The 12651-nt window shown below is 40.7% G+C and overlaps 1 protein-coding gene and 1 long non-coding RNA gene across 22 annotated transcripts in view; one reads left to right on the top strand and one right to left on the bottom strand.

The window, feature by feature from the left end:
* The window catches only part of DDAH1 (dimethylarginine dimethylaminohydrolase 1), a 263209-nt gene that overhangs the window by 10513 nt on the left and 240045 nt on the right, over positions 1 to 12651 (bottom strand). The gene's annotated exons all lie outside the window — the stretch shown is intronic.
* The window catches only part of LOC145506128 (uncharacterized), a 102543-nt gene that overhangs the window by 22717 nt on the left and 67175 nt on the right, over positions 1 to 12651 (top strand). The window contains exons 3-4 of the long non-coding RNA XR_014053561.1: positions 1659 to 1739; positions 2413 to 2547. This is a non-coding gene — a long non-coding RNA (uncharacterized LOC145506128). The remainder of the gene's footprint in view (positions 1 to 1658; positions 1740 to 2412; positions 2548 to 12651) is intronic.

Here is a 12651-nt window from a genome sequence, read left to right as displayed (position 1 = left end):
GTCACTTCTGACACAGGCATCTCCTTAGTGAAGAAGGCACGTAGCCCTGAGAGGAAATGGCTCTGAGAATCATCTTGGCCACGTCTTGGTAGTCTGTTACACAGCTGCTCATCCGAAGAAACCCACATGGCTCCCCAGAGGGGAGCTGTCACAAAACAGAGTGGGAAATGTCTGGCTTCCAGCCCAAGATAATTTGCATGGCTAGTTGCATTAACAACCAGGCATTTCCGGCAGTTCCCAACATTTCTGGGAATTTTCTCATCCAAGGATCTGGAAGGCAATTTCATTCTCTCACTTGTTACTTACTCATGGTTTCTTTGTACTACCTCACTTATTTTGAAAAAATTCCCAGGCCTTGTTGTTTCACAGAACAATGTACGACGCATTGGTCAAATACCGAAGCAAAGTTGTACAGAAGGTGTTTAAAGATGTTTAGGAAACAGAGCACATTCTTGGCTTGCTCATACCGGATCTTCCTATGAAGCATACATATGTATTCATCTTAACATATCAAAGTGGAACCAACTCAATAAAACAACTCATTATAGATTTATTGAGATATACACTATATGATGTCAAGCACACTTTTCATTGCTCCTGGATATCTAAAATCATTCATACTTTTATTTTTCCACCCATCCATCAAGAGTTTATTGAGAATTTGACAATATACCAGGCATCAGGTCCTGGCAGTCCTTTTAAGGCTCAGTCAAATAGCTCTGAATGACATTCTAGAATTAATATCATGTCTTCATTTTTTAATAGTGTTTCCATGGAGCAGCTCAAAATGAACACAACCAGAGTGAGGCTGTCTTTTAAACAACCTCTCTGAATTGATGGGTTGTATAGATCCTAAGAATGAAGTTACATGGTTCTTTTTAGTTAAATCTGGGCAAACTTTCAATGCCAAATATTTCCTTCCAAGCTAGCTGACATTTCCTCCATAAATTATCTCATGTTTGGAGCTGCTGCTTTTACTCAGATCATATGGGCCACATGAAAATGTGGAGGAAAAATTTCTTCTGTTATTCAAACTACAACCACAAGTCACAAAAACTATTTCTGGAAGGAATCCTCAAACACAATGGTTTCTGTGGAAGGCTGGGACCCCACCCCCCACCCCCCCACCCTCCTAACTCTTATAAGACCATTCTGAGCTCTGTGGAGGGCTGAGGAGCAGAGTAGGGGCAGAAGGAACAAATAGCAATTCTCTGGGTGAGTTACAGCCCTGATTTAAATTTTTGACTCAAGGGGTGGAGAGGAAAAAAATCAGACCAAAGCACCCCTCCCTAAATGCAAAGTCTGGCATTCTTCCCTCCCTTCTTCCCTCTGCCATGCTTCTCTATGACTAGTTATGTAGCAGATACAAATCCCCCACAGTCTTATCCTTAGGTCTTGAGTAAGTACAGTAGACAGCTGCCTACTTGACTACTGAGGTCATGCCCTGGCTTTGCTTCTCCAGATACCTACACCCTAAATTCAGCTCCTAAAATCTCATCATCAAAAATTAACTTCCCTGGGTATTGGGAACTGGATGATCTTTCAGCTTCCCTTGGGTCATTCAATAACAAGAAAGAACTGAAGTGTTTATGGAGCTATCTTCTAATTATTGATGGTTCATCTATTTTCACTCCTTTCTGCAACAATTCATTTTACAGGTAAGAAAGCCAAGGTTCAGACAAATTCAGTAATTTGTCCAAGGTCACACATGAAGACAGAAATCCAGGATTCAGGTCCAGGTGAGTCAGCCTCCAAATGCCCACCATTTTGTGGTCACATCCAATCTGCCACCTTTGTGAATAGCCCTTGAAAGATTAGACTCAGAGCTCACCAACTGACAGTCTGTGGGCTAATTTTTCCTGTAGATACAGTTTATTTGACATGCACATATTTTAAAAGTTTGCATTTAAGTGAATTTTGGATGGAGAAGGTCTGGCCCCTGAAGTTGTCTGAGTTTGCTATTAGACTACAAAGGTTGGTTTCCTCAGAGATAGCTACTCTGTTTTTTAAGTAGATGAAGGAAGAGAAAAGCCTTCAGGAATAGAAAAGGACAGTGAGTGAAGAGGCATTATCACCTCTAGAGTAGCAGAACGGCAAGCTCAAAGGTGAGAGATGAGAAATGGCCAAACATGCACACTTTGTACTGATACCCATGTCCAGCTCTGTTGACTCGGACCCCACCACTGGTGGATTAATGCTTAGTTTACGTATGAGCAAATGATTCCTTGGTTATCTCATCAGGTACCCATTTAAACATTTTTTTTTTTTTTGCAATAATTGTGATTGTTTTGTTTGAGACATTCAAAATCCTCTACCTGGTGTGCTTGGTCATTTGTGAAAGAGTTGCTTGGGGGTTAGAGGAGAGTCTGTGCACACGAAAGAGCATTCTTTTTTGTTTCTTTTCTGGTACAGTGTGAAGAAAATCACCATTGGGAATTCTAATTGCTCTACAAAACTGTACTCATAGCCTGGGTACAGGCTAAAGAAAAAAGTCTTTAGCATATGTTCAGTGCCCTGAGATCTTCAGCTCCAGGTGGTAGTATGCTGGTAAATCTGTGGGAAAATATATGCCTAATATACCCATAGAAGTTTATTATAAATTTTACTATATTATAAAGGATGGGTAGCATATAATCTATAAATAATAATAAAGACTTCAGCGCTCCCGACTGTAATTTTCATATTACCAATTGATTCTCACAGAATGCTTCTGTTGATTTTTGCAGTTTGTGCATTTGAGGCCAAACCAATAGTTGCAACTGACAAATCAGTATAACAATTCCAAAATGGCTGCTGGGTGATATTTTGTTAACAACAGTAAGATGGATGAAACAATGTTTGGCAATGATATAAGTGACTTCATTGCTAAAGTACATAGTAGCTTTTGAATATTGGAAGAATATTTCCTCATTTTCCCTAAATGTAATGGTTACACACATGATTCACTTTTAAGTTTAATCTGCATAATTAAAATTTTTCCCATCAGAATTTGGGATGGACATGTACACACTACTATATTTAAAATGGATAACCAACAAGGACCTACTGTATAGCACATGGAACTCTGCTCAGTGTTATGTGGCAGCCTGGATGGGAGGGGGGTTTAGGGAAGAAAGGATACATGTATATGTATGGCTGAGTCCCTTCCCGGTTCGCTTGAAACTATCACATTGTTAATTGGCTATACCCCAATACTGGAGAAGGAAACAGCAGCCTGCTCCAGTATTCTTGCTTGGGAATTTCATGGGTAGAGGAACCTGGAGGGTTATAGGCCATGGGGTCACAAAGAGCTGGACTTGACCTAGTGACTGAGCATACATACCCCCACACAAAATTAAAAGTTTAAAAATTTTTTCCATCACTTTCTTATGTCTAGAAAATCAGTAAAATGACAAATTAAGTCCTGTTTTGTAGCTTTGCTGATTTCTGTGGTGCAAACATTCTCACCGTAGCCAATTTCAAGTTACCACTGTGATATTACTGAATATGGCATTGAGAAGGGATGTGCACGGGCACACTGTTCTATAACACTACCATATACACAAACAGATGTAAACAACTGTAAGAGCACGGCTATAGCATATTAAAAAGCAGAGACATGACTTTGCCAACAAAGGTCCATCTAGTCAAGGCTATGGTTTTTCCAGTGGTCATGTATGGATGTGAAAGTTGGACTATAAAGAAAGCTGAGTGCAGAAGAATTGATGCTTTTGAACTGTGGTGTTGGAGAAGACTCTTGAGAGTCCCATGGACTGCAAGGAGATCCAACCAGTTCATCCTAAAGGAGATCAGTCCTGGGTGTTCATTGGAAGGACTGATGTTGAAGCTGAAACTCCAATACTGATACGAAGAGCCGACTCTTTGGAAAAGACCCTGATGCTGGGAAGATTGAGGGCAGGAGGAGAAGGGGACGACAGAGGATGAGATGGCTGGATGGCATCACCGACTCGATGGACATGGGTTTGCGCGGACTCAGGGAGTTGGTGATGGACAGGGAGGCCTGGCGTGCTGCGGTTCATGGGGTCGCAAAGAGTCAGACACAACTGAGCGACTGAACTGAACTGAATGGTAAAATGTAATAATATAATTAGGAAGTTATTACCTTTTTTAAAACAAAACTTATTTAATCATAAGTTTATACAATTTGATTTTTAATAATAGATGTGTTTAATAAGCACCTGTCAAAATTCCCAAAAATGTAACAGTTGGCCTGGGTAAGCTGGCTGTAGCAAATCACTGCCCTATACAGGGGGCTTCACGGTTTTATAAGACTTGGTTCTTGAATTTCAGCATAAGTTGGCCTTTCATAGAAAGCTACTTTAAGTTACCCTCTACCTTCTTTGTTAGTACCACAGGTAACTTTAGTTTTAAAATTTAGCTCATGTAGCTCTTGTTTTCTCATGGCAGACAATATTTGAGGATTAGCTTTCAATGAGCTTTTGAAATACACTGATGGTATAAGCTATCATGACTATTTAAAATGAAGGATAGCAAATTGGATTTGCTAAATAGGAGCCTAAACTCAATGAAGCTTTCAGACATACAAGAGAAGATGACTGATTGGAAACTTAAACTCTAATTGTCCTACACGTAAAGAGGAAATGAGAATTCACAGTTTACATTATTAAACTTGGCTCCAGTTTAAATTATTGTTCCCCTTTTACACCATCTTTCCCTTTCATTTCCAGTTGGGTTATTTTGCTATACTCCTTCCATCTTCGTAAGCTACTTTAGAAATGAGGTGATGTATGATTACATAATTTCAAACAGTTCTTCTAAAAACATGTTTTTAAATTATAAATTAAAATACAAGTTATAAAAATACATAACACAAACTTCCTGTATAAGAGTCAAATACGAAAAAAGTTCTATTGGACTTAATGCAACTATACACATTTGTCAAAGCCCACTGAACTGAACATTTAAAGCTTGTGAATTTTACTGTATGGAAATTATATTTCACAAAAGCTGAATTTAAAAAGTTGAAGCCGTCCTTCTCCCCCTCTATTCCATCGTTGTCTTTTCTTTTCTCCCTTTCCTTATGGGAAATTACTATTAAGTTTGAGTAGGTCCTTCAGACTATTTTTAACACATGTACATACTCAAAACAGAACCTGTTTATCTCCCACTGAATTTGTCAGTGAAGAAGCCTGAACATCTCAGTTTCTAGGGGCCCCAAAGTCCACTTCTCTCAAAGGCCAGTAACAAAAACCTCTTAAGATTTCGTACTTGTAAAGGCAATTTCTGTGATTGTCTTACAGTTACTAATGTTTGCCCATAAATAGTTCCAATATCTGTAAATAATGTTACACAAAAAATGAATAAATATTGGGATTGCATGCATGCTTGCATGCTAGGTCACTTCAGTTGTGTCCAACTTTTTTGTGATCCCATGGACTGTAGCCACCAGGCTCCTCTGTCCATGGGGTTTCCCAGGTAAAAATACCAGAGTGGGTTGCCCTGCCCCCCTCCAGGAGATCTTCCCCACCCAAGTATTGAACCCTCATCTCTTATGTCTCCTGCTGTGGCTGGTGGGGGGTGGTTCTTTACCACTAGTGCCACCTGGGAAGCCCACTGGGATTGTATATAGCTATTTAATTCCCTGCTTCTAAAGGACTCTCTTGTTGCCATGAACTACTTGATCTTCAGGAGTCTTTGCAGCTGCTAAATGCATCAGGAATAAAAGCCCCTCAACTATGATATGCTCAGAAATGAAAATTTCTGTGAAACAAGGTTCACAGATCTTACTCATGTTTTAGGATGGGTTTTTTTAATCTCAGCACTGTCGACATTTTGGGCTGGATAATTATTTGTTTTGGGGGCTGTCCTGTGTGTTATAGGAGGTTGAGCATCCTTGGCCTTTACGCACTATATATCAGTAGCATCCACCCCCCTCACCCCTCACATAATAACAAAATATCTCCAGATATTGTTGGATGTTTCCTTGAGGGAAAGAGAGGACAAAGTTGCCTCTGGTTGAAAACCACTGTTTTAAGAAGAAAGCTATTGAATATTTTAAAATATTCATATTTTAAAAGAAGAGCAGACACTTATGGGAGATAGGAGGAAAAATAACCAGAAAAAGAGAAATCAAACTTCCAAAGAAGTATACCATTTGCTCTTCTATTCTTCCTCTGAATTAATAGGATCCCTGAAAATAAATGGATTGGTATTTAAGAAAACAGCTGTTATCCACACATATCTTGTACAAGAAACCCAAATCCCCTGTAAATGACAACCAAACCATGGCTGATGAAGAAAGCAGCCACCCCACCTCACCTACTTATGTGGGGTGTTTCCTGGGCTCTCTGTTTTACATTTCTGAAATGGGGAGAGAAATTGTGGTTTTCTCCTGGATTTGGCCTTTGCTAGTGTCAGACAGTGTTGAGAAGGTACTTTGAACGCTTGGGAAAGTGATGTCATTTCATCAAGCCCACTTCTCTTTTATGGAGGTTCAGAGAGATAAAAAATTAAGTGACTTACCTAAAATCACACAAAGATAGTGAACTGAACTGCAAAACTAGGACTACACCCTCGTTCTCATGACTCAGTCCAGGCCTTTTCTAGTGGTCTTGGTTTGGTGGAGAGAATTTAAGTGGGACAAAGAGGAACAATATCAACCCTTCCCCAGCCTCCTCCTCCACTCCCAAGTTAAGGAGTCTCTCTTCCCTTTCAAGATCTAAAGTAGGCTTTCTAGTACAACCTAATTGCATTCCATGATTTGTGGAATGTCCTAGGCCAGCGGTTCTCAACTTGGGCCACACATTAGAATCGTCTGGGGAACTTTAAAAAAATATATAGGTTTCTGGGCCCCAATCATAGAGACTCTTTTTTGACTTGGTCTAGAGTAGGGAAAAATGTCACTGTTTCTTTTTAAATGCTCCCTCCAGATGTCTATAATATGTAGACAGGATTGAGAACCACAATGGCACCCCACTCCAGTACTCTTGCCTGGAAAATCCCATGGACAGAAGAGCCTGGTAGGCTGCAGTCCATGGGGTCGCGAAGAGTCGGACATGACTGAGCGACTTCACTTTCACTTTTCACTTTCATGCATTGGAGAAGGAAATGGCAACCCACTCCAGTGTTCTTGCCTGGAGAATCCCAGGGACGGGAGAGCCTGGTGGGCTGCCGTCTATGGGGTCGCACAGAGTCGGACACGACTGAAGCCACTTAGCAGTCTGTGCCCTGTCTATAACTTTGACCAATTTGGGGAGAGGGGTTGAGAAGGGAAAGGAGGTAGCTGATATTCATATGTTATCTCTGGCCCCACTGAATTAGATCCCTTTAGAAATATAATTATTTTACAGGCACTGTCCCTCTTTTAAACGATGTCAACATAAGCTGGGACCCCAGTCTCTCTTTGACTGCCTGGAAAATAAGCCCTATTCACCTACAGTAATAGATTGTTCTCAAGCTTGGCAGATTGGAGTACTGCAGTAACAGAGACACTTAAAATAGAATAGAAATGTTGGTGTTCTTCAAAGACTCTGCTTTGTAGTTCAGATCTCTCCACATTCCCTTTTCTCTGCTCTTTTCCTATCTCCACATACCTGTTGCTTCTAACAAAGGACATTTTTGCTTTCTCTTTTGCTGTGTTGTCTCCTGGTGATTCCAAGCCTTCAAGGGTCTCACCTTTTACCCCAAAGGCCTTATTGTATTTTCCTAGACAAAGGCAGTTCTCTAAGAATGCAGGGTTTAGCTCTTCCAAGGGCCTATGGACATTGTGGTTGCTTCCCACACATTCATTCTCTGCTTTCTTAGTAGTTACCTGGGTTTTCATTTGTATATCCACACCTCCCTGTGAAGCCCACATTATCTGGGGGAAGCTAATTCTACCTCTGACTGCAGGACTGAGACTCTATGCCAAAGGTTCCTCTCTTGGTTCACAGTACCCATAAGTGTGCTAGTAATATTTTCATGGGGCCTTCAGGCCAAGAAAAAAGAGTGAAACCCAAACCAAAACAAAAAAATAAACTCTAGCAAATCTAACGCTTTTATTTATTAAGTAGTTAGGTCCAAACAACTTAATAGTAGAACAGTGTGTGATGTCTGACAGGTATATCAGTATTCTTTTTGAAAATTTTATATTTCTGCCATTGTACCCCTATGAATTTGTTTGTGGTGCTCCATTGTGCCTGGATGCAGTCAGGAAACTAGCTCCAGAGAAATTCACCCCCAGTTCCATTAGCGGTTTGGGGATGAACAGATGATCAATTTGAACCAATAAGAATGGACAAGATTGGAAAGAAACTTCCTTACTTTTCTGAGAGAACTGATGTCCCTCTCCCTGAATGGGAGTGAGGAGGCAAGTAGCCAGGAGCTGGTGGCAACCACTGTGCTCCCCTGGAGAGGAGCCAGCTTTATAGTTAAGTTCATCTGTAGAAGGGAAGACAGAGTCTGGTTCTTTGTCAGCATCATTGAGCAGACCTATCAAACCTACCCTAAAGTCTATGTTATTTTAGAACTACAGGGACCAATAATTCTCCTTCACGGTTTTAGCCAGTTTGACCTGGGTTTTCTGTTCATGGCTAGTGAAGACAAACAGCTTTTATCATTGAGAACTAAATTTGGCTATGACAGAAAGTACCTGCCCCCTCTAAACAACTTTTAAAAGTTTCTTTCCCTTTCATGTGAAAGGAGTTTTAAGGTTGTAGTGCACTGTGTGGACTTGACAGTCATCACAGGCTGAGGTTCTTCTAGCTTTTTGCTCTGTTATGTAGCCCTTGTCCTCGTGGTATGAAATAGCTGTTTGTGCTCCAGCCATCACATCTTTTTTTCAAGGTTCAGGGTAGGGAGAAGGGCACAACTCCTCTCTTTCAAATCCAGGCTTCCTGGATCTCATACCCAGCACCACTAATTTCATATCATTGGACAATACTTAGTCTCATTGTTATACCTAGGACAAAGAAAGCTGAGAGGTGTGGACTTTGTTCCAAGTGGCAATATGTTCATTTAAAACTCAAGGTTCAATTAATAAGAAGGAAAGGTGGCATAGAAGTTGGAGAAGGCAACTAGCTGACTGTCATCAATTGGTTCAGAGAGCAACACATTTTTGTATCCCTACTGTATGTATTTTGACCTCTGCCCCTTTAGGCAATCGATTGAATTGCTTGGATTGAATTGAGTTAAGGCAACCAAGTCATCACAGGAGAGTGGATGAAGCTTCCAGAGAGGCACAGACACATCACTGGCTCTCTGTGCAGGGCCTGGCATGGGGCAGGCGCTCAACACATTTGTTAAATGTTGAACAAATGGATGAATAATCTTTCAGCAGTGCATTTTACCATTTCAGTAACTCTTGAAATCTTCCTAAAATCTCCTGATGCAATTTCCTATAAGACACACTCACTAGAGCTCAACTTTCTGGAAGCAAAGAAGAGCTTCCTGTCAGTGCTTGTGCTGCATCCTTCTGTGCAATTGATACTTGTCACTGGAACTCCGGCTTTAATCAGTGTGGGTGCTCTCTCTAGGGGCACCTTTTCAAATTCTTCCTAACAAGCTCAGGGATGGGAGCACACAATACTTCCCACCCAAGTTTCCCTCCTCTTTCCACTATTTCTACTTGAAGAATTTAGTGTCCTGTTTACTTTCAAGCCACAGGACTTCAGACCTTCAGACTTTCCTATTCAAGTCTAAGAGCCTTATGTAGCCAAAGAGAATTAGAGTACTAAGCACTTATTGCAGATATGCTGTATTTTAATATGCAAACATTATCAACAGAGAGAAAGGAACTAGACAGAACACATGATACTGTTTATTCTGTAAGCATTTCCCCTAAAAAGACACAGTATTTTAAAGAAATTAGCTTTTCATAGGCATTTGTATTTCAATAATCTAGTGAAGCTCTGCATGTTTTTTTTTGGTTCTTAAAATGGAAATATAAACTTTATGTTTTGAAATTTGCTACCATGATTTTTTTTTAACTTTTAAAATTTTTCCTTTATTTAATTGGAGGCTAATTACTTTACAATATTGTGGTGGTTTTTGCCATACATTGACATGAGTCAGTCATGGGTGCACATGTTCCCCCATCCTGAGCCCCCCTCCCACTTCTCTCCCCACTCCATCCCTCCGAGTTGTCCCAGAGCACCAGCTTTGAGTGCCCTGCTTCATGCATTGAACTTGCACTGGTCATCTATTTTACATGTGGTAATACATGTTTCAGTGCTATTCTCTGAAATCATTCCACCCTTGCCTTCTCCCAGATAGTCCAAAAGTCTGCTCTTTACATCTGTGTCTCTTTTAATGTCTTGCATATAGGATCATCAGTACCGTTTCTAATTTCCATATATATGAGTTAATATCCTGTATTGGTGTTTCTCTTTCTGACTTCCTTCACTCTGTATGCTGCTGCTGCTGCTAAGTCGCTTCAGTCGTGTCCGACTCTGTGCGACCCCATAGACGGCAGCCCATCAGGCTCCGCCGTCCTTGGGATTCTCCAGGCAAGAATACTGGAGTGGGTTGCCATTTCCTTCTCCAGTGTATGAAAGTGAAAATTGAAAGTGAAGTCGCTCAGTCGTGTCTGACTCTTACCGACCCCGTGGACTGCAGCCTACCAGGCTCCTCCATCCATGGGATTTTCCAGGCAAGAGTACTGGAGTGGGGTGCCATTGCCTTCTCCATCACTCTGTATAATAGGCTACAGTTTCATCCACCTCATTAGAACTAACTCAAATACATTCATTTTTATAGCTGAGTAATATTCCACTGTGTATATGTACCATAACTTCCTTATCCATTCGTCTGCTATTGGATATCTAGGTTGCTTCCATGTCCTGGCTATTGTAAACAGTGCTGTGATGATTGGGGTACATGTGTCTCTTTCAATTCTGGTTTCCTCAGTGTGTATGCCCAGCAGTGGGATTGCTGGGTCATATAGCAGTTCTATTTCCAGTTTTAAAGGAATCTCCACACTGTTCTCCATAGCGGCTATACTAGTTTCTACATGTTTTTTTTTTTTTATCACATGAGTGTTACTTCTCTGAAGTGCTATGCCAGTTGTTTTATTTTATAAGATACTATTCTGAATGATATTAGGGGGCATTTTCTGTCCAGCAACACAGTGATTTACTTTTGGCATGAATCGTCTCCCCCTGCCCTCAAATGCTGATACAGGATGTCTGCTGAACTCCAGACAGAGGCATGCTTCTCACAGTGTGGTCTGCAGATTACCTGCATCCAAGTCATGCAGGAGTTCCTAGGCTCCATGCCAGGGTTGCTGCTGAATTTCTTGTGGTCAACCCCAGAAATGTGATGTGCATGTCATTATTTATTTAATTGGAGGGTAGTTGCTTTACAATGTTGTGTTGGCTTCTACTGTACATCCGTGTGAATCAGCTATAAGCATATATATAGATTCCCTCCTTCTTGAGCCTCCCTCCCCCCCTCAATCCCACCCCTCTAGGTTGTCACAGAGCACCGAGCTGAGCTCCTTGTGTTATACGGCAGTTTCCCACCAGCTATCTATTGAACACATGGTAGTGTATATATGTCCATGCTACTCTCTCAATTCGTCCCACTCTCTCCTTCCTCCACTGTGTCTACAAGTCTGTTCTCTATGTCTGTGTCTGTCTCCTGCCCTGCAAATAGGTTCAACAGAACCATTTTTCTGGATTCTACATATATGCGTTATTATTATTATTATTTTTTGGCCACACCATGCAGGATCTTAGTTCCCCAACCAGGGATCAAACCCAGGCCCACAGCAATGAAGGACCAAGTGGTAATACTAGACCACCAGGGAATTCCTGTGATACGCATTTCAAATGTGCACTTTGTGTGATTCTTGGGTATGTTACAAAGTTGAAAGATCACTAACTTAGGCTTTTCAAATTAAATTAACATGAACATCACTCCTAAAATGTATTATTACCACTATTGATATTACAACTACTGGTAGCTAATCTATATTGAACTCATCACTTTCCAGGGTGTAGATTTTTTGTTGTTGAAACTCTGTACCAAGAGTCACCTCTGGATATGTGGGTACAGCTTTGAATTTGGCCCCACTCCAGAAAAAGATAAAAGGGAATGGCTTTGTTGTAAGCTATCTCCAAAGTTTTTTACATCTGTAGGCAGATAGTATTTGAGAAATACCGGGTCCCCCAGTGACCATAAGTGAAAAACAGATTAAAATGGGAGAAATAGTAAATGATTATTAAGGATAGAGTACCTCTGGAGTGGTTTTGTTATTCAGTAGGTCCTTGCTGGTTATCTGTTTTACATATAGTAAGTGTGTATATTTTAATTCGAAACTCCTAATTTAGCTCTCTCCCCCAGAATATTTACTTTTAATTTGCTTCTCTTGCATGTCACTGTTTCTAAGGATGGGCTAAATCCCGGTATTGTATCCATCTGTGTGCATGTTTTCTCTAGAAGTTGGAGAATGATTTAGGGTTAAAATGTCATTTCTAATTTAGTGCCTAGGTTTTACCATATGCTTTATTAACCTTCAGCCAAGCAATAGGATACTCATCAACACCCATGGCATTTAATACATGTGATGTTCACGGAGAAACAGTAACCCAAAACTCAACCATCCTCCCTCCAGCTCAACTGACACATTTCCTAATCTGTTCCACATCAAGGGTACTGGTGTTGGCTTGGTGAGAGTATCACATAGGCCATTCTGTGATGCACAATTTCAGC

The sequence above is a fragment of the Giraffa tippelskirchi genome, chromosome 5 (genome assembly GCF_054371585.1).
Source record: "Giraffa tippelskirchi isolate mGirTip1 chromosome 5, T2T-mGirTip1v1.2.pri, whole genome shotgun sequence".
Classification (NCBI taxonomy): domain Eukaryota; kingdom Metazoa; phylum Chordata; class Mammalia; order Artiodactyla; family Giraffidae; genus Giraffa; species Giraffa tippelskirchi.
This window is presented reverse-complemented; position numbering and strand designations above follow the sequence as displayed.